This window comes from Pectinophora gossypiella, chromosome 13 (genome assembly GCF_024362695.1).
Source record: "Pectinophora gossypiella chromosome 13, ilPecGoss1.1, whole genome shotgun sequence".
NCBI classification, from domain to species: Eukaryota; Metazoa; Arthropoda; class Insecta; order Lepidoptera; family Gelechiidae; genus Pectinophora; species Pectinophora gossypiella.
Genome location: NC_065416.1, coordinates 6983287 through 7004285, shown reverse-complemented (window position 1 = coordinate 7004285; position 20999 = coordinate 6983287). Strand labels below are relative to the sequence as shown.

General features: G+C 36.2%; 1 protein-coding gene across 4 annotated transcripts in view; it reads right to left on the bottom strand.

Annotated features, from left to right (window-relative positions):
• Nucleotides 1-10321, bottom strand: part of LOC126372236 (uncharacterized) — a 120851-nt gene extending 110530 nt beyond the window's left edge. For all 4 annotated transcript variants that reach the window (XR_007567134.1, XM_050017910.1, XM_050017911.1 and 1 more), the window contains exon 1: nt 9884-10321. The gene's annotated coding sequence lies outside the window, so the exon portion shown is untranslated. The remainder of the gene's footprint in view (nt 1-9883) is intronic.
• Between the last annotated feature and the right edge of the window lie 10678 nt (nt 10322-20999).

Genomic DNA, 20999 nt, shown 5'->3' with positions numbered 1-20999 from the left:
CCTTCATTTGTGAGTTTAGGTAGAAACAGAATTGTTCTTATGTGGTGTTTCTTTCAATACTGATATAAATATACAATTTATGATACTTTTTGGTTACGTAATGAGGGACTTTCTAAGCTACGTTCCCCGGAAAATATATAGATGGCGCTGTAAAAAATTGCTTTCGTTATAACCTTTTAATTTCATGGATAAGGGTGAATCTCAAAATTTCAAGTTTGGTGGCGAAATTTCATATTATTTTTTCGTGAAAAATTGGGTTCCGACATGAAAAAGATCCAAAAGGATCCTCGGTTCCGACATGAAAAAGGAATTTTTCAATTCCCAATTTTCCCAATTTCCCCAATTTTTCACGAAAAAAATATATGACAGTTGCCACCAAACTTGACACATTTTGATATTCACCCATAACAGACATATGCATCTTTTATCTTTGTTTTTGAGTATAAATGATGACCCTTTTTGTTACACTAATGCACAATACATCTTCCACCCGTTATTGTTCTGATCAAAATAAAGAGAATCAATATAGTCACAAACATAATTCTATAAATAATCTGATGCAAATATCAAGCAATTTTTTTTTCTTATTTGATACTGCCATTGCATAATATTTTTGAATAATTATGTACCCGAGGAGTTAGAAAATAGATAATTATCACGTTAAATCTTGACAGCGCCATCTATATTATTTTTGGGCAACGTAGCTCGTGGAAAGTCCTTCATTAATCTAGCGACCATAATAATTTAGTTAATTGTTGGAATTGCCATATAATATATACCTCTACAAGTACTATCCTTTCCTTTGTATCCTTTTGGGTAGGCTTGATGCTGTTATACATAAGTATATGTTATTCACAGTTATTTTTAGTTCTTTTATTATTATTTTTTTATATTATTTAAAAAAATATAGACCAAAGTCGCTTTATAAAATTTTTAACTTTTCAAGTTAGGATAGCTGTGACTGTAAGTACTTAAACTGACTATCCTTTTATTTAAAATAAAAGTATACTAAAAATAAAACAAAACAACAAAAGTTATTCTAGCAAAGCAACATTGTGTGACCGCACTACAACTCTGTCCAGTCTCTCATCTCTCATTCACTTGCTCTCAATTAAAAATTATTGCATTTGCAAAGTTGCTCTGCAGCTAAAATTAACTTCACAAGAATCCCTGATTATGCCGCTTTTGTATACAGTACCACTGCATATTTGATACTGCAATTTCCAGCTAATATTTATTATTTAGATTCTATTGTTATATTACAACAAAGACAGACAATGAATAAATTTGAGCATATCTTGGAATCATTTCAAAGATAGTGGAATATTGCATAGGTGAAAATAACTTCTATATACGATATTCATTCATCATCACCCATACATCATTGGTTTTTTAATCGTCATTTCGTGTAAGTTTCAAGTCTTTTGTTCTTGTATTTTTACTGTGTGTGGCGTCTTTTTATAATAAATAATAATCTAGTTTTTTTCTTTTCAATATTATATTCAGTAATAAAGCAAGACCTACTCTCTGTATCAAAATGTTTGGTTGTAACATGCTGATAGTCTGTTATCATGTAAGTATTTGGTTTTTAGTGACATCGTTGTTAAAAGAATTTGTCCATATTTCAATGCGTAATTCTTGTTGCGTTCAATGCGTAATGCGTTCTTGTACCAAATGCAGTGTCATATTCCACCAGAATTTACCCAACACCATTATTATCTTTCGAATAAATCCACACAATTATGGGCTCAAACATAACAATGGTTTTTTAGTTTCTTTCACGGACTAAATACTCCATTGTGATGCAACCAACGACAGTAAATCTCTAGAGTTAAATACGGCAATTATTCAGAGAAGGCACAGCACAAAGTTTCATTGTAAGTCGGTCGCCGTAGCCGCTCATTTTGTGGAGCCCACTAAATTTGGATTTTCATGCCTTGTCATCCAGCATGAGTGTTTTAATGCGGTCACTATTATTTATACCTAATAACATGTTACCACATTCCACACCAGCACAACAAATAGAGCTCTTTATATTTTTAAATAAGTTTTTTGTCAAAGAGAAATTTTATACGATGAAATTTTAAAAGGCCTTGTTAATAGAATTGGACACTTCCCCTGATAGCGCTGGAGATAAAGAACTTGTAACAAGAGAAACGTTTCGTGTTTAAGACCCGATAGTGTTCATGCCAATATTAAACGGAGAAATCTCACAAAAAAATGAGCTCAGATCTCGTCTCGAAGATGTTTATCGCATTAATATAATACAGCATTAAGATTACAATGGGCCGGCTCAAGAGAGGTCCAATATAAGGAGCTCAGAGGCTCCGCATGCTTTGTTGTGAAAATAACTTTATGCCTCAGAAGGCAGGAATAGTACAAAGCAAGCATGGCTTTCAATAAAGCCAATGGCCCTTCTATGAGGTATACTTTTGTCGTTCATATCCTTTGTGCAAATAAAGCATAGATACTCAAGCCTTCTATAAAGTTTTGCTAACATGTATGGCGGCCTATTCGTTTCGGTTCATGAGCCGCATACGAATAGAAAGCGCAATGATGTTCATTTAAAGAAGATCCGGCAATAAAATGAACAAAATACAATGTAAAATTGTGTAATGTATAAGGCATTTTACAATCATTTACTTTTCAATTCACGTTTGGACGTTAACATTAAGTGGTATCTCATTTCTTTACGATATTGAGCACACATTTTTTTTTGTAAAAAGGTTTATATTGTAGCTCTGTTGTATGCGTGAGTAAGGCGAGTAGCTCTTGACTCTACGTCACTGACATATTGTATCTTCCAAACATTACTCATACTGAAACATAAACCAGTAGCACGCGAAAGGCGAATACGCAAAAGGCAGAGTCGAGACTGGCACTGAACTGATAGTCATCAAACCAAAGCACCCTTCTTGTACCTCCCTCTTATTTCATTCACAATAAAGCTGAAAATGTAACAAGAAACTTCCCAGACCAGTACTTCACAAGTTCCGCAATTACAAATAAGTTATTACTGGAAACCCTTTTATAGATGTTTAAGCTTATCTGTTGATCTGCGGCATTATGCTTTCTATGTTCTTATTTGGACGAATCAAATATCCATATTTGTTTAAAACTTTGAAATGGCCAATATTAGACACTTGAATCAGTAGATAATGGTGCTATTTTGAGGGCGACCCTAAATGTCTACTATTCCTTTCTTGGTACGTCAGCAGCGATAATACGCTCTCTTTGTGCCCGACACATGCTGTTTAAGACCCAAGTCACGTTTATTCCTTTAAACACATTCATGGGAATAGTGCTCATATTAAAATTTTTAATAGCACTCTGATCGGCGTCACATTTCTTCATTGTTGCATTCGCTTTATTTACATCATCGAATATACAGCCAAAACTGTGGCTTGCCGGGCATGAAAGTACGAATTTATTACTTCATAAGTCATGAGGGTTAAGTAATAATCGTCGACAATGGGTAATAAAGAGTTTATAGGCAATAAAGTTCGATCCCGTCGCACGCTGAAGCTCGGAAGTGAACTGCGCTCTATTCCGAATTATAACCCCTTGTACGCACATCGTGAAGTCACACCCATTCAATAATAGCACCTCGGTCAATATAAGCACTTGATATGAGTGTTAGTAGTAAATACTTTCCTGGAGTCACTTTTCATATTATTACCTGGAAACTATGTGGTTATACCATTAACACGACGACGGTAACTCGTGCTGGGAGTTGATTGAAATTGAATCAATAAAGTCGCCCGTGTAATCAAACACTTCACAGTAATTTTATAAAAGTATCAGTTTGAAAGACGATAATTTGGTAAATATCGCGACACTAAATATTTTTATTGACTTTATGGGTGCCTTTACGACGAATTTTGAAAATGGATATGAAATTCCGATGTAAATGCTTTCTCATTTTAAATTATAAACTATCAAAATAATCTTCGCGTTGAGTTTGAGAATCATCATTTCAAACCAGTTACTACGATTTGGTTAACAAGAAGATTACTTACCGCTATCGTCAGGCATTTACTTACAAAAATGATTTAATGACGCGTCTACACGACTATCATTTCGTATTAACAGATATAAATTGCTCCGGAGTAATTTATGTAATGGAATCCCTACGGTTAGATCGAGTTCATCGGAGTTTAATCGTCAGCCTGTCCGTTATGAAATATTAATGAATTATGTTTACCGATTTGTTTACAGTAATTTGTGTAAACAAAGTGTGGATAGGATGGGATCGTTAAACAACAGTATAGAGGTAAAACATACAGCCGACGGGTATGGCATTACATAGAGGATAATCTTACCGCGGCTGCCAGCGAATGTTTAAAATAAACACTAGCGGCCGGGCCGTCTCCTATCATAACATTATTGTTTTGATTGTCCGAACAGCGTCGGGTGGAACTGTGGTCATCCACTCTATTATGTATTCTACATGGAAATTCCATAGCAGAAAGGATTCTAAATAATTTATAAGACAAACAAACGCTTTACGCAAACTCGTCTGGGCATCAGTCTGGGCAACGTGACTGAATAACATGTTTGAGGGGTGGAATGGAAAGAGCAAAGTTGATTTAACCGTCGCGTAAAAGGAAAGAATCAGACTGAAATGAATAAGGATAAAATGCAAGTGTTTCGCAAATTGTTGTTGTGAACGTAGGATAAATAATATACCGATTTTTTAAAGTTGAATCTTAGCTATTTTTATGGTATTGGGCATATGTTTGGTAACTTCGGGTATCATAAATATATAAAATGTATAGTACATTAACAGCCTCCGTGGTCTAGTGGTTAGAGCGTTAGGCTCACGATCTGAAGGTCCGGGTTCGATTCCCGATGGGGACATTGTCGAAATCACTTTGTGAGATTGTCCTTTGTTTGGTAAGGACTTTACAGGCTTGAATCACCTGATTGTCTGAAAAAGTAGATTCCGTGCTTCGGAGAACACGTTAAGCCGTTGGTCCCGGCTATTAGCCGTAAAAGTACCTCCACCATCCCGCAGTGGAGCAGCGTGGTGGATACCCCCTCCGGTTGATTGAGGGGAGGCCAGTGCCCAGCAGTGGGACTTATATAGGCTATTTATGTATGTATGTGTATAGTACATTTTATAAGTTCATCCTTGTCCTATATGACGTACATTATACTTAGAAACATTGGACAGAACCGACTAATTCACACCATTCCAACAAATATTGATTTATGGACACTGTTTCCTATAATCGCTGCTCTTCTATTCTTTTGACTCTGGCGCTCATACATAACACTTTACATTTGTCACGACATGACACTTTCACACTTGGGCTTGAAGTTGTTGTGATTGTTCCACCGCCATTTGTTTGAACGACGCGAGGAATGTAAGCAGACGCTGTCACAGCCGGTTTGAACCCTTCAATGATTAGCCGAAATCCAGTCACGAACGATCTGTTATTGACATTGATATACGCCTCAAATTGAAAACGATTCGTCACGTTTATAACGCACACGATCATTCTGTTTTGTTCATTTTGTTGTCATTGGTTTGTTTGTGGGAATAGTGGTGAGGTTTATTTAAGCTTATCATTCAAATAAAGTCGTGGTCTCAGTCAAACTTTTATGAAATATGCAAAGTTACGTCTCAAATATTCTGATTAGATGTTAAAATGCAATCACAATCAGGAAGTGAATAATATAAAGCAATGCAACAAAGGTTTCTAAACGGCAAACTTCTGGGTAACTTACGATAGGTGACGATATTAACGATAAATTCAACCTTTTCCTCGGTGTAATAGCACCCAAATTTGTCCGAAAATAGGAAATAAAACAAAGTTTTTGTGTCCCCAAAGTGTTGTGAAAGAGCAGTCGTGAAATTTTATTACTATAAACTTATTCATTTTTATCCCTGCTCTCCAGTAATAAGATGTAAAATCCCACAACGGATTGCGCATATTTCATTTTGTAGGGATCGTAAAGATTCGCTTACCTGCTTGTTTGTTGTGAGTAGGAAAGGGCCCGGCGGGCACAGGACCTTTTTTTCCTTCAATTTTATGTGTGGGAATTTTAATGTGGGCCCAAAACGGCACGTTCTGTTCTCCACAGATGGGTCGCAGTTGGTGTCGATTCTTCGCGAAACACGTGTCTCACTCAGTCATAAAATTTTAAACGTCGTACGATTTGACAAAGGATTAAAGAATATATTTCATCTGTCTAAGGACAGTGATAAAACGTTTGTGTTCCTCAACTTGACGATTGTTTGCTATTGTTCTTGCTCGAAGCACCAGCTGTGTGTTTTCAATTACATCGTGATTGATGTTACATAGTTTCTCCCAACATTCAAACAAGTTTATCGCTGCAATCGATAGTCGGTCTACTATTAATTTTATCACAGTACGGGTTGGTCTCACACTCGGGACGGTCCAAAAACGCAACGTCATCGATCTAACGTTTGCCTACCCGGCCACCGGCTGGACCCTTCGAATTACTCCAATCTTTTAAAATAAACACTACTTCTCCGAAATGTGTGGATGCCGGTAGGTAGCTATTGATCCCATCATGCCACCATAAAACCAATTTGATTTATATATCTCGAGACGGCTCTTTGTGCATCTGCCGATTTATTGTTTTTTTAGCACCCTCTTGATGTTTAAGTTGAAAAATATGGCATATGAACAGGTGCCAGCCAGTATAATAATCATTCTTGTTGACATGTAAGTACGTGTTTATAATTTTAATAATGTATGTTTGAAGGTGGATACTAATTTGTAAGCTGGTTATTTGTAACATGCTTGCGTTGAAAGAGATTAAAATAAAATTTAAATACTTTGTTCAAAAATGTAACATTTAAATGTCCTTTCTTAATGGACTAATAAGAATTAACTAATGTTCATAGCAGCTGGAATTCTCACAAGAAATCCAGCGGGCGGCGCCCAGCAGGACGCCTCGACAATGGCAACCAAATTAAAAGGAACCGTAAACGTTTCGACTTGAGCCTTGCCAAAATTTATTACTCCAAGCTTTTTTCTCTTGTTTCCCTTGCTAATGAGATTCGAATGCTGCAGCTGTATTATTTAAGATGTCGGGCGAAGATTAAAAAAATTTGCTACACAATTTCTATTTATTCTGTTTCACCGCAAATTGAAACTCTTGCTTTATTTTATTTTTCTGCAAGGTCTGATTTTTTTTGAGCAAATGCAGACCTCCGCTCCTCTAGAACCAATAATATGTTCTCGCATATTGAAATTGGCGCAGTAGACGCGAGTAGATTGTAGAGCGCCTTATTGCAAGCGAAACGATTGGTTAACATAAAGATAGAGTTCGAGGTCCTGTCTCGTTGTAATAAAGTTGATATTCAATCGAAGGTAATGTCTACGCGGGTGGTCCTAGAATATGTAAGCTGTTGAAGCGAAGCGGGAATGCAAATTTCACTAGCGATTCTGGTCTGTATGTTCTTGAACTCTCTTGCAACTTGATGAGGCCATTAACCAAGATGAACAAGGAAATTAATAATTAGGTACACACCTAACATATTATTACGAGCAATAAACGTATTATTCACTCTGCCAGAGGTGTGTAAGCGTAATAAAATAGCCGATAAAAATAATTTTAAACGAAAACAGTTTCTTATGGGAAAAAAAGCCTTAAGTAGCTGGAATAGTCTTCTCTTTGTCGATCGGAAAAAGTGAAAATCTACTTTTAATTATTTTTTTAAAAATGGAGACTTGTTACCATATTTTGTCGACAACTGAAGGAGACGTAACACTACCGAAATTTTAGGAAACAGTGTAATATAAACGAAAGAAAAAAGAATATGACAAAATCATTATTCGACAATATCCACGTCACTTGTGCACGACACGACGACACCAAGCCCCCTTGGTGTGATCGGAGCGATCGATGAAAAACAAAAAAGAAAATGGTGTGGAACGAATGATGCAATACGAATTAAGTGCGGCAAACTAGATCCGTGGAATAAAGAGCCGCTCTTTTGAGGGCCTGACGAAGCTAAGTAGGGACAAAAGGGACAATAGCGAAAGAGCAAAGTACCGAAGCGTGGCGATCCAGTGCCGGCTTCCGGCAACGTGGGAACGCCTTTTTATTGCTATCTATGACTCGGGTGTTGATATTTGATAACCGAAATCTGTTGACCCTCATTAAAATCATTTTGCCACTGGACAAATTCCATTATAAACCTTACTAGAATATATTACATACTTGGTAAAATATAAATATTTTTTTATTATGTTACCATCAAAAACGAACGATCATGAGAAGGATAAATGAAAGCTTGAAAGTAGACAGAAGACACGCCACGAGTTGAATGAGCGTTTAATTGAATAGTAGGCTTAGCGATAGATTTCCGAAATCCCTCTCGGATTGTCTATAGAAAATCGAAGAGTGCGGCAAATCCACCTCCGCCCCGTTACATTCCTAGACAATAGTTCATCAAATGGTATCGGGTGAACTCGATACGTCATTTCACGGCCCATCGACCGCTGGTCTATTTAGCACTTCCAATTTCTTGACGAGGCGCTGATGAACACAAGCCGACGGTCTTCAATTACGCGCTTCGTTTTCCTTCACCCTTTGACTGTCTACACATCCGGTCGTATTGGTTTTCCACTTACTATATTACACAATTAATTAATACTAGTATCGGTTTCATTAAGCAACTTTAGCTAGCGTAAAAATTGTACGAATGGAAGATAAAGTAGAGATAATAAAAACAGTTGGGTGGTGCATGTTTTATCTGCGCCATTGGTCGCAGACTATACAAAAGTGTATCAGACTGAACTAACAAGTAAGGGGATCTTGCCAAATACTACCCTTGGGTCGGAAGCTCCTCTCAGTCAGGGAAAGCATGATTTATCGGTAAAAGTTGCGCCATTACTCATCTTACCATTCGTTACTCCAATAAAAAGAACGTCTTCCGATAATTTATTGGGAGAGTATGGATTTTTTATTAGTTGTCTATTTTAGAGTGCACTCCACGCTGGAGTTATTAGACCGTAAATAAAAGGTTTGATTTACGGCATCCTCAAAAATACATTAGAAACCCAAGTGCACGGCGGAGAGTTGCAGGAAGTACCTACATACATTATACAACACAGATCGCCTCCTCTACTGGTGTCCTGTAAGTTTGCCTTCCGCTGTCAATATATATCTACCACATTGTCATGGTTGCACTACCAGCAGAAATTATTTGGGATTTGGTTGACGGCACCAAATTGGTTGCGCAACCAGGTGAGGTACCCTCTATAATACAACTGCATACATTTTGTTGATGGTGCAACCGTGGTGACACCATCATGGTATCCTAGTGGAATAGGGCTTTTATAGGTACTCAATATCGAAACTAGTATTGTTAATGAAGTAGGAGCAAGTTGGGCGAAACATTCTTATAAGAGCTAAATGAATATGCAAGAAAGCCAAAGATAGAATTTGGTATGTGGAACAGTTAAGTACGATAAAATTGACCTTAAACATGAAACAGCTGACTTCGGTAAGTGAACAGGTGAAATAAATAATTTAGTAATGAAAACCGTTACTAAATCAACATTCATTAATTCACTAAAAAAATTACATGAATCATCCGAGGGTGATAAATAAATAAATAAATTCAAAATTTTAAAGATCTAGAGTAGAAAGAACCTGCGAAATGAGGAAGAACTAATATTTATTCAATATTCCCCCTCGCAAATGATAAAGGGGATGCGAATGAAAATAAAGGGGGTATCAGGGGAACGCCAGCGGAAAAATTGCAATTTTCCTCAAACACAACAAAAAAGAGCTGCTGGAAAGTAAAATTGGCAAAAAATCTTCCATTCAAAAAGCACAAGGCTTTATTAAATTAGGCGGGTTTAACGAATATAAAACGAGATAGAAAATAATATACCTGTAAGTCCGTCGTCATAGAATGTTGTCACGTCGGTAACTCCTTTCAAAATCAAAAAGTTAAAACTTTATAAAATTCAAGATCCAATGCGAGTAAAACTTGACACAACCAAATCAAACGCGGCACAGTAAAATCACGAAATTCCTTTCAAAAATCCTCTGTCACTAACAACTCCAAAACACTGGGGACAGCGACAGAAAACTTCTCAAGTAAACTTACACTTCACAGAAAGTATGTGGAATCGCACTTAACTTTAAACTTTGTTCGAGAGATAAAGAGGCACAAGGTCCATAGTGCTGAAAAGCTTTTAGTGGTTCGGATAACACTACACAATTATTGGTCGCATAACGTGTAATCACATAGACCGGCTGAACCGGTTCGTTCGAGACAGCGCGCTAGAGTCGAACGGAGCGTGGAGCGACGTGCAATCGCTGCCACCGCGCGTACCACTGTGTCGGCTCCGCGCCCGAGAAGCCCTGTGGCGGAGGGGGCCGATAGACGAAAATGGCTTCACAAGTTAATTTTTTTCTCTTTCCTCCTTTAATATTCCGCATATGCCGTGCGCGGCTGACGATGCACGCGCATGCGTACAACCCCGTCAAGTAGGGGTTGTAGCGGCGCGATGCACCGCACTTTACATAACTTATTGGGCCGTTTATCGAAGCCACTGTTTAATACCCTTTCCATGTCGGCTTTGTGCGTTGCTTCCTCGACCGCAGTCAAAGCGTGATGGAATATTAATCCTTGTTCAAAATACTTTGATCCACGTAAACCTGGAAGTGTTCCATTAATCTCAATGTTGGAAGCATTAACTTAACATGCGCGGTTCCATCAAAGCAATTCACTTAAGAGTTTACCTGGTGAATTTTGTAACAAGTAAGTAGATGAACTATAAAATTCACGTGTTTATGTAACTTTGAAGAATTTAGAAGAAATTCTAAATTCAAAAGCTTTCGCTTTTTGTATATCTAATAAAACTGTTTCTTTTCCCAAGTATAACTTATCAAATTGATTTGTCGCTATAAGTGCTATAAGGCATGGGATTATAGTAACAACATTACTCAGATTTTATTGGACTATTCTGGTAAAGCTTTTAATACTTTAATAAAAAATGAATCCGAAAACGGTAGCGCATAAATAATTTATTGTTTGGCACTTGGATTGCCATTAGCGCAGCTATTACATATATTTTGGATCACTACGGAATTGAAGGTTTTAAAAATTTAGCGTTCCAAACGCCGACAACAGTTTTGGAATGAAACCCGACCACGCGGCGCCGCTGATACGGGCCCCATGTGTAGTTTTTGATACCCTAGTATTTATAGATATTATAACGAGTGAAAATATTCTTCCCGTCGTCTCAAAATTTACACGAAATAACATCCGCAAACAAGTTTATAGAATTATCCAAGTCAGACTGAAACAATACATTATAAGACTCAATTTTAAAAGAAACCAAATTTAAATTACAGTCTTTACAAGCTCATCTACGTGCTGGTTCCTACAAAGTTGCCGTAGGTACACTCAAATATTCAAATTTATATTTTATGTTGAACAAAGCATTCCGGTTCGTTGACAAGTCGCTCCCAAAAACTCGGTTTGCAAATCCATATTTACATACGGAACCTTGTAAACAGAGCCATACATTTACATGTAACATTTTACAATCTTACCTCAGGGATGTAAAGGAGATATTGTTATGACTGCAAATTTTCTACCTCCATTAAATTACCGAAGAAGTCAACAAGGGGCCAAGTTAATTTTTAATGTGGCTTTATCACGAATCATGTTGCGTTATTTATTTACTTTGAGTTTCGGTTTTGGGGTAGGTAGTTTCCAAGCTTTTGTAAGTATAGTTACTGAGAAGATTTGTTGTAGCAGCAATACTGGTTTTAATTACATACTTGATAAAATTGTTGCAATATTTAGTACGTTTTGTGGCACAATGGTGTTCCTTTTTGTTATATGTACCTACTTAGCATTCTTTTATTGATACTTAATTTTCTTATACTCATTTCAGACATTGTGTATATGAATCATCTTTTGTTATAATATTAATTAGAGTCAGTTATTTTTACCTCAGCATTGCCATATTCATCATCATTTCAGTTCATTCGACTAATAACACCATAGTTCAGATAATAAATCGATTATTGTTCTCTTGCTATCAAATACGAATTCCATTGAATTTGAAACCAAGATCCTTTTTATCATCGCGTTATCCAGTGCGGCTATTTCAACTCAATTGCACTCGAAGCCATACCCTGACATGGTGACAGCACCAAAATGCTCCCAGATTTGCATACAGTTCCCATACTCCCTTGTGAGCCGTCAATCGAAAACCTTCCTCTAAAAGCTGCATACTTTCATCCCGTCGGCTTACACTCGCCTCTTTGTTCCAAGATAAAAGTTCGTTTCCAGGAAAGGTTGACTTATACAAAAATGCGATTCAATTGTAGAGTTATAAGTATTTCAAGCTATAAAATACTCGTGTGCGATTTAGTGATTCCGTTCAATTTTATTATCTCGTTCAAAGAGATGAGATTGGTCTTAAATCGAAAGATATAAACAATGACACTATATTTATTAAAAAAGAATCAAGTGGATGCTACGAAATTGCCCACAGCCGTTTATGTCGCAGGATGTGATACTTAGTTGGCGATTAATTTCTTCTAGTACATAAACATAAATGAAACTTTAAAAGCTAGGCAGCCACTTTTAACGACGGCAACATTTCCAGCCCCTCGCGTTATGTGACCGACAAATCTATTTCTCTACAAAGTTGTCCACACGAAAGGTATGTTGTAGATTATTGAGGTGCTAAAACCATGTTTTGATGTGCATTCGACGCGTGATTGTTAGATTGCGTGAGGCGACTTGATAACCAAGTTAAAAGCGCAACTCTGTGTGGATATTTTGAAGAAAGAAATTCGTAGATTTGCCTCGACATAAAGTCGGGCGATATCATTTGATTAAAGGGCATTTGATTAAGTGCCTTTTTGTTTGATATTAGTTATTGTGACTCGCAAATAATTTAGAACTTGACTGGAAAATACATTGTCTAAGTTAAAACTTTTAAGTACGTGATTTTACGAGTTTAAAAGCGCACTCCTGTATAGAGATATTCTAAAGAAATAAATCCATAGATATACTGGTCAAGTTACTTACTTACCACAGATATAGAGAGTACTGAATGGATAATACAAGTTGACCTATTTTAGCGTGTACGGCATGGAGTTGACATCTCAAATATTTGCTGCAACTGCTAATTGCAAACGCACAACAGTTGCAAATGGCATAGGCACAAGTCAATTTATTATTTTAATAAACATACATACATAATTATTAACCCATGTAATACCTTATAGGGCCGCCAGAGCAACTCAAGTGTCACAGGCAATCAGAAGACATGTAGATACTTTTAATACAAAATCATAATCAAAATCATAGACACTTAGACATGATGAATCGCATGGTAATATGTGATAATTATAATTTCTTAAATAAAAATTATTATATATTTTTTGAACTAATTGTCTTTGTGACGTTTGGTGTAGATACATGACTACCTATAAAAATGTGGTACACATACTTACATCATGTATTTATGCTTTTCAACAGACTTACATTATGGATATTTCTCTACGTCTGTGGTTCTCACAAACTTATACGACAAGGCCGTTTGGAATCGTGGAGTTAAACTATGAAGTCAGGTTTCACGAAAACGACTCGCTCGGTCTTTTATTTCGTAGTAAGTACCTATTAGTTTTCATCGGGAATCTAATATTATAGATTCAAAATGTTTTAAAATCACTCATCATTAGATAAGGCGTAACTTTATACTGACATTTGCGCATATTATATATTTGAAATGTAAGTGCGCAATGCACACAAATTATGTCAAATAGCAATATTGCATTTTTAGATGAATCGCTTTGATGTGGCTTTGTTAACCCCCTGAATTAACTTCTATTGTGAATTTCCCTCAATCTATACTAATTTCCTGTATTCATTATAAAAAAATATGATTTGGCAAAAACTTGGTATAATTTTGTTTGAAAAAATAAAGGTTTGAGGTACTTATGCCAAATATACATTTACTGTGTGTCGTTTTTCAACCATTTTAGGGATATTTTCTGCCCACCCCGGTTGGAAATATGCGTAAGTTTATGTATGTATAGATATATACCTAGGGTTAAGAATAAAAAAAATACGTTATTAGATCTTGCCCAGATGAAATTAAAGTTATAACTTTCTAATCACAATTGTGTTTTTTTTTTAAACTGCGGCTTCCGTCGAGCTTACTGTTAATGCACTTACTTACATTGTAGATAATCAACGATCCTTAAAAACCTCATCAATTCACTTAGATTACCTAAGAAAATAAATGCAAGAAATTATTAAAATAAACCAGAGGACTTAAAAAGGCTACATCGAAGGAATTCATCTAAAAACAACATGGCAGTTTAACATTTGCGCATATAAAAGAAAGTGCGCAATGCCAACAAATGTCAAAAGCAATATTTGCTTTTTAGATGAATTGCTTCGATGTGGCCTTTTTAACCCCCCAGTTGTATGTAGACTTCATACAACATGATAAAACTCCCGTTATACCTCTATTAAATAGGTTCATACCGCGGACCACCATGTCAACTTATACCTTACCTAAACTATATTCCAACATAGCTAATTAGAATACAACCAGGATATTACTAGTTATTAAGGCTAGTACTCATCAAGCGAAAAAGTCCTAACGGAGGCTCGAAAATTCTCTTGCTCACTAGGCCAAATCTTGACTCGCGAAGACTGCGCGAGCAATCTGTTGATCGTAATACAATATAACCTATCATATATGGACCTATCAGTCATTGAATGTCAATATTTTCAGGTTACGTAAGCGTACCTCATTAGAACGTTATAACACCAAGGAGAGAATTGGATGTGAGAATGATTTGTATTTAAAATGTTATTCAAATTTTTTGAAAAAGAAAATAATAAAAATACATTAGCAAAAGCCGTGGTTGGTTTAGACCAATGATTGTCGAATTTGTTTTCCAATTCATAGTTGGATCATAAATGATTATCACACGTTCAGCGGTGAAAGAAAACATCGTGAGGAAACCCACATTCCCGAGAAATGCATTTTCGGAGGTATGTGATCTAACTTGTATTGGACTGGTTTTCCCTTCACGGGTTGGAAGATCAGACAGGCAGTCGCTTCTGTAAAAAAGTTGACCTGTCAAATCTTCAGGTTAGGTAAGCGGACCCTGTGATAAACGGTATAATGCTAGGAAGATGATGATGACATAGGTATCTAAAAAAAATGCCTTCGCTTTTCTCTCGGTATGCGCTGACCCTTACCGGTCCGTTCCTTCCACTCGTAAATTCAACAAGCGTACTTTACGATAACCAGCTTCTATACGTTCTACTTGTGACCGTTGGCCTCTCCTCATCAACTGAAGGGCCAGATAGACAGATATAACTCACGCCAGTAACGCCTGTTACAGTGAGCACAGCCACAAGTTATCGGAAGGCAACTTTCACTCATACTTGATATTGAAGTCATAATGGTATCGGGTTTCCAGCCTGTGAAGACCATAAGATCATAATGCCAGAGGTATTTAAAACTACCTCTATAATAATTGAGTACGGTCACGAGTACTAATATACTTTGAAACAATGTCACATTAACTTTTTTGACAATTTAAACCGTAAGTCTCATAAAATGTCAAATATGATAGTGCGACAGGATTCTAAAGTGGGTACATGATATTGCTGATGACTGTACACTTTAGTTCCAAAAGTAACGCTATCTCTCTTTTGCGCTAAACATAAATGGCGGACGGAAATATTGAACTAAACCAATATTATTCAAATTTGTCAGCCGGAATCAACACCATTGATTCATCGATTTCTTTAGACCACCACAGGTAACCTTCCAAGCACGTAGCTCTTAAGCCAATTAGAATACAACTCGAATATTGCTTGTCCGCAATCTTAGCGTCCGCTCATAAATCCAACCAGCATACGTATAGCCCGATTTCCATTTAGAATCACGACTAGGCCTGGTAAGGTGTCGCAGCTAATCACCTCGTTTGATATTCTAGTAGATTGTCCAGCCAAGCAAACACGTCATGCATAAACTAGCCTCTGAGCAGAGCATTACTTACTGCTAACTGCTGCTTACGTCCGTGTTGCGTCTATATATTTGTCTATCAGTCCGAGCGTATTTATTTATCCGTTTAGATCGTATCTATAACTAGAGGACGTTTGGCTTACTCGCGACGTTTTCTTTTTTAATTAAAATAGGCTCGTGTATGACCACAATCTCACCTGATGGTAAGTGACGATAGTAAGGTGTGGTCGAGGGTGGTTCACGCTTATCTAGGAAATGCCTATTCACTCTAGCCTTGATGACTCCCAGATTATAACGAGTTGGAAAAACAGACGATGGCAGACAGTTCCAGTCCTTTGCCGTTCGCATCAAAATGGAAAATCTTTAGTAGTAGTATAGGTATTGGTAGACCAAACTAACTTACTAGGAATATAGAAAAATAAATTAAGTAGCTACTACTGCTATCCATCTCACCACCAGATAAAGCGTGAGTACCAACCTACTCAACTTGATGATGTACCTCTGACGGGAATGGTAGTCGTGTAGCTTATGTTATGTTACTTCTATCCAAGACGAAGTAAACAATATTTTAATAGTTTTTTTTTATGTATCGAAATTGGTTTTAATTGTTCCATAATGAATGAGGTAGGTAGGTTTCTCTCAGTAACGTATTACACAGGATTAATACACATTATTGCTACAATATACATCAATGATATTATTAGTAACCTTTGGAGTATTAATAGATTTCAGATTATTGCTACCCTCGTTTTATTAGGCGAGACACAGCATGAAATCATACAAAGCCATCTGCTTTGTTTCTATACAGGATGTTAGTGACATCGTAACGAATAGTGAGGGGATAATTCAAACCATTTTGCGACAGAAAATTCCACTTGATATTAACTCAGAATAATAAGCTGAATCATCCCCCTCAGTATTCGTGTCACTTCGCGTACAAGTACGTTCAGGTAGCCATACAACGAATTCTGAGGGGGATTATCCAGACCATGATTCTGAGTTGAAATCAAGTGGATTTTATAGTCGGAAAATTCATGAAATGAGTGTACTTTTAATTATTTTCAGTTACATAATTTTATGCGACGAAAAAATTCCACTTTCATCATGAATCATCTCTGAAAGTTTTCGTTACGATGTCACTAACACCCTGTATATAACTATATATACTTATATTATAATGTCTGTAATATATTTTAATGTTATTATATTGAAGCTGTGGCGTCCTCTGATAATAAATATTTTCCTTCTTTCTTTTACTTAAAAATAAACAATCCAACTTTGCAAGGCTTTTTTCATTTTTCTCGGCCCAATTTAATTTTGTTTGTGTAAGTGCAGGAGGAAAATATCGAAATATTGTCAATCGCCCGTGGTTCGATTTTGTAAATCCAATCTAAGTATATTCAATTTTCAATAAATTATATTAGGAAACTAATAGAAAAAACAAACTTGATAATTAAGTACAATAAAAATATTTTAAGTATAGCTAAATATTTTTGACTAACAGACATTTGGCTGACTTTTTATTATATCAACGTCACAACGTAATAAATATTAGGTAGCTAACTCACACCATCAGCTATGCATTTATTCATCCGATACAGCCTCCTATGACGTACTTCGGTAAATGTCTGTAACCGTTTAAGTTATCACCATATCCCCTTGTTGATATTCATGATAAGCTGTTTCAATATTGCATCTAAATTGCTTTGTTTCTTCCGTACTTACATTACATAAATTTGCATAAATATGTTACGTACTCTTTGCACACTCGTACTATTAGACTATAGATATGAAATTGAATAATCCTTTCATCTCTCAACCGAAGGCGTCGAATATTTTACAAGTGAATTATCACACTATAAAATTTTGCCGAAAAATTTTTTTTTGTACAAAAGGCAACTGAATTATAATCTACAGATATACATACATAACATTAGTAACAAATTATGACGAATCTACCAATATAATGGTCCTTATTTCTCTGCATCCTGCTAAATATACGTATAGAACGGTGGGACAGTGGGACGATGCGGGCTGATTGATGATGATGATTTTTTTTCGACGTGACTTATGCAGACGGCATTCACTACTTGGGCGGACAAATGGGGAGCGCTGAAGGCTCTCACCCGGTACAACGTTTAAGGGTGCCCAGTTGGGCGCGAACCTCGGCTCAGGGCATCGTCTGAGAGGAAAAGTATTTGAAAGAATTAATCGATAATGATAACGATGAATCTAGTAGGTCGATAGAGATAAGCGCTGATTAAGGGAAATCGTCCACCACGCCGGCGGGGGGATGATGATGATAAAATGGTGACTCCCCGCACCAATGCGTAACAGGCGCCGATCCCACCTCCTCTAGGTCTTACTTTAGTGTTAAATGGCTGTAAGCTGCTAAAATGTAAGATGTACAACGCCTGGACTGTATCTCGCTCGCACTTATGCATTAGGTGACACACGACAAGAATCAGGCTTGTATAGAGTGTCCAAGGTGTGGTATGGTGGCGAGGACAGCTCGGTTAAACGTGTTTTATGGTTTTTTTTTTAATCCTTTCATAAAGCTAAAATTAGAATGCTCAGCCACTCCAGAGTTGCAAAGTGCGGAAGAATCAAAAGTGCTTGAAAGTTTGTTCTGAACAATTTATGCCTTTGGCCACTGCAGTTACTAATAAAGTTTTGTAAGTAACTGGACTGTTAGACTATTTTCTATTTCCTGGTAATCGGTTTAGTAAGTAATTGTATTATTGCAATGTAATGGGTTCGATTGAGACGGAAGCAATAAAGTCGATTGACTATTTTCTAGTCAAAGGACTCGTAAATGTAAAAGAGCGGTTAAACGGTGTCTGTTAGAGGTGGAATTCATTATTTAAGTGTAGTTTGAATTAGGTGAACGTATTAAATGTAGGTACGCAATTTACATAAACTATAAAATAAAATTATATATACTTACCTACCAAGGTGTCCAAGGTGATTTTCAAACAAAGAACCGGAAGGGCTAAAAACAAGAGATATATCTAGAGAGATAATTGAAAAAGTACTAGCGGCATTTATTTATATATTTATTATTAGAGCTGTCAAGAATAAAATAAAAAATATTTTAATGATTTTCTTAGGGAAACTCACAAAGAGAAAATTTAAATCGAATATATTTCTGACTCGGACGGGACTTGAACTTGCAGCTCTTGTGAAGCCGGGACGAGCGTGTTAACCATTAGGTACACCACCGAGTCCTCCTTCTGTCCTGGCGTCAGCTTAATGACGACACATAGATCGAAAGAATTTCACATTGACACGAGGAGGATGGTGTAATAATTAACACGCTCGTCCCGGCTTGAAAAGAGCAGCCGGTTCAAGTCCCGTCGGAGACAAAAAATTTTCAATGCTAATTTTCTCTTTGAGAATAATAATTGTTATATTAACTTGCTAAAACTTAGCTACTATAGTTATAATGTTATTAGCTACCGAAATTCAAGGTTGCACGATCAATTCAATTCTAACTTTATTTCTTTAAAAAGTACAAACATTAATTTGGCATTTTTAAGGTCAACCATCAAAAGAAGTACTTAACTAGATCAAACTAAAAGTTAGTTACGTGATGACTTAAACAAGATATAACAAGAGACCACAGCAATCAAATCTCAAATAAACGCAAATGTCAAATTACCCAAACTTTAGTTATTTCCTCTTTTAATAAACAAACAAGCGAATGGAGAAAGTTTCAGCGGTTTATTTTTTCTTTTTGTTGACCTAAATACGTGTTGGAATTTTCGAATAAGTGTATAAATAACGTTTTGTTAATGAGACAACATAAATTCAAGTACTCTACTTAAGTCTGTAATAGATACCTACTGGGGTAAACAGAGCCTTAAGTTCTAGATTTATTAGTCATCGTTGTAATGATAATAGGATCACTAATCAGTTCGATTATATTAAAAATAAAACAAATACAAATTGGAGATTAATTCCTAGATCTATATATTAGTAACATGCGAATATTCCCAATTTTATGTTTTATCCACATCTTAACACTAACACTTTTCATAATAATTATTGACAACAAAATATAAAAAATTCGTCCGCTATTATTTAGTTAATGCTATTCCAAATTCAATTTTTTAAATTAAATTAGAATAGCATATTGTTTACAAATTTTTAGCGACGACATGTTTAATTACTTTCGTCAATAAAAAAAATGACGTGGAAGCCAACAATGGGTTCCGTCACTGAATGGACAACGCAGCATATGCGCCCGCCCTAATGGACTGAACACGAAATAATGAAAAGATTGCCTATCGTTGGGTTTTTCACGTGATGAACGATGTATTTTTGGAATTCCGTGTTCAATGAGCTAAACATATACGTACGCAATTTTAAACTTACGGCCAGACATTATATTCTTATTCTATATTAGAACAAAAGAACCATAACTCTTCACAACGCAACTTAAAGTCCCTTCTAATTAATTACTTAATTTATTCCCTATATCTCAGTTTTTAAATTTTTTTAAGATATCTTTTAGCGCTGATTTAAAGAAAAAGACAAATAAAAGTTACCACGGTGGTTCTTGGTTTATTGGGCAAAATATTTCTTATACGTAATACTATTTCTTTATCCAAGTAACTTTTACTTTACTATTATTAGTCTCCTACTAAGTAACTACTTCTACTCATAAATTACCTTAACGATACGGAATCCCGGAACCTCACCCGGAATCATACCTAACCGCGTTTCTTTTTCGATTTTTACTATTTCGATTTGTTTCATTCAGTAAGCTTGAATAGCCGTGATTGCTGGTTCGCGTGCATTTGTTTTGATAGTTTGTGCTCGAAGGTAAAATCTACACCGGTCTATCTACTAGATGAACGATCGCCCACATAAGTAATGGGCCGACGATGTAATGCTTACGATATTAATAATAGTATTCGTGACTACCTCCTATGCTATGATGTATGGACGGTTGAAATTGGATAAGACGTTACGATC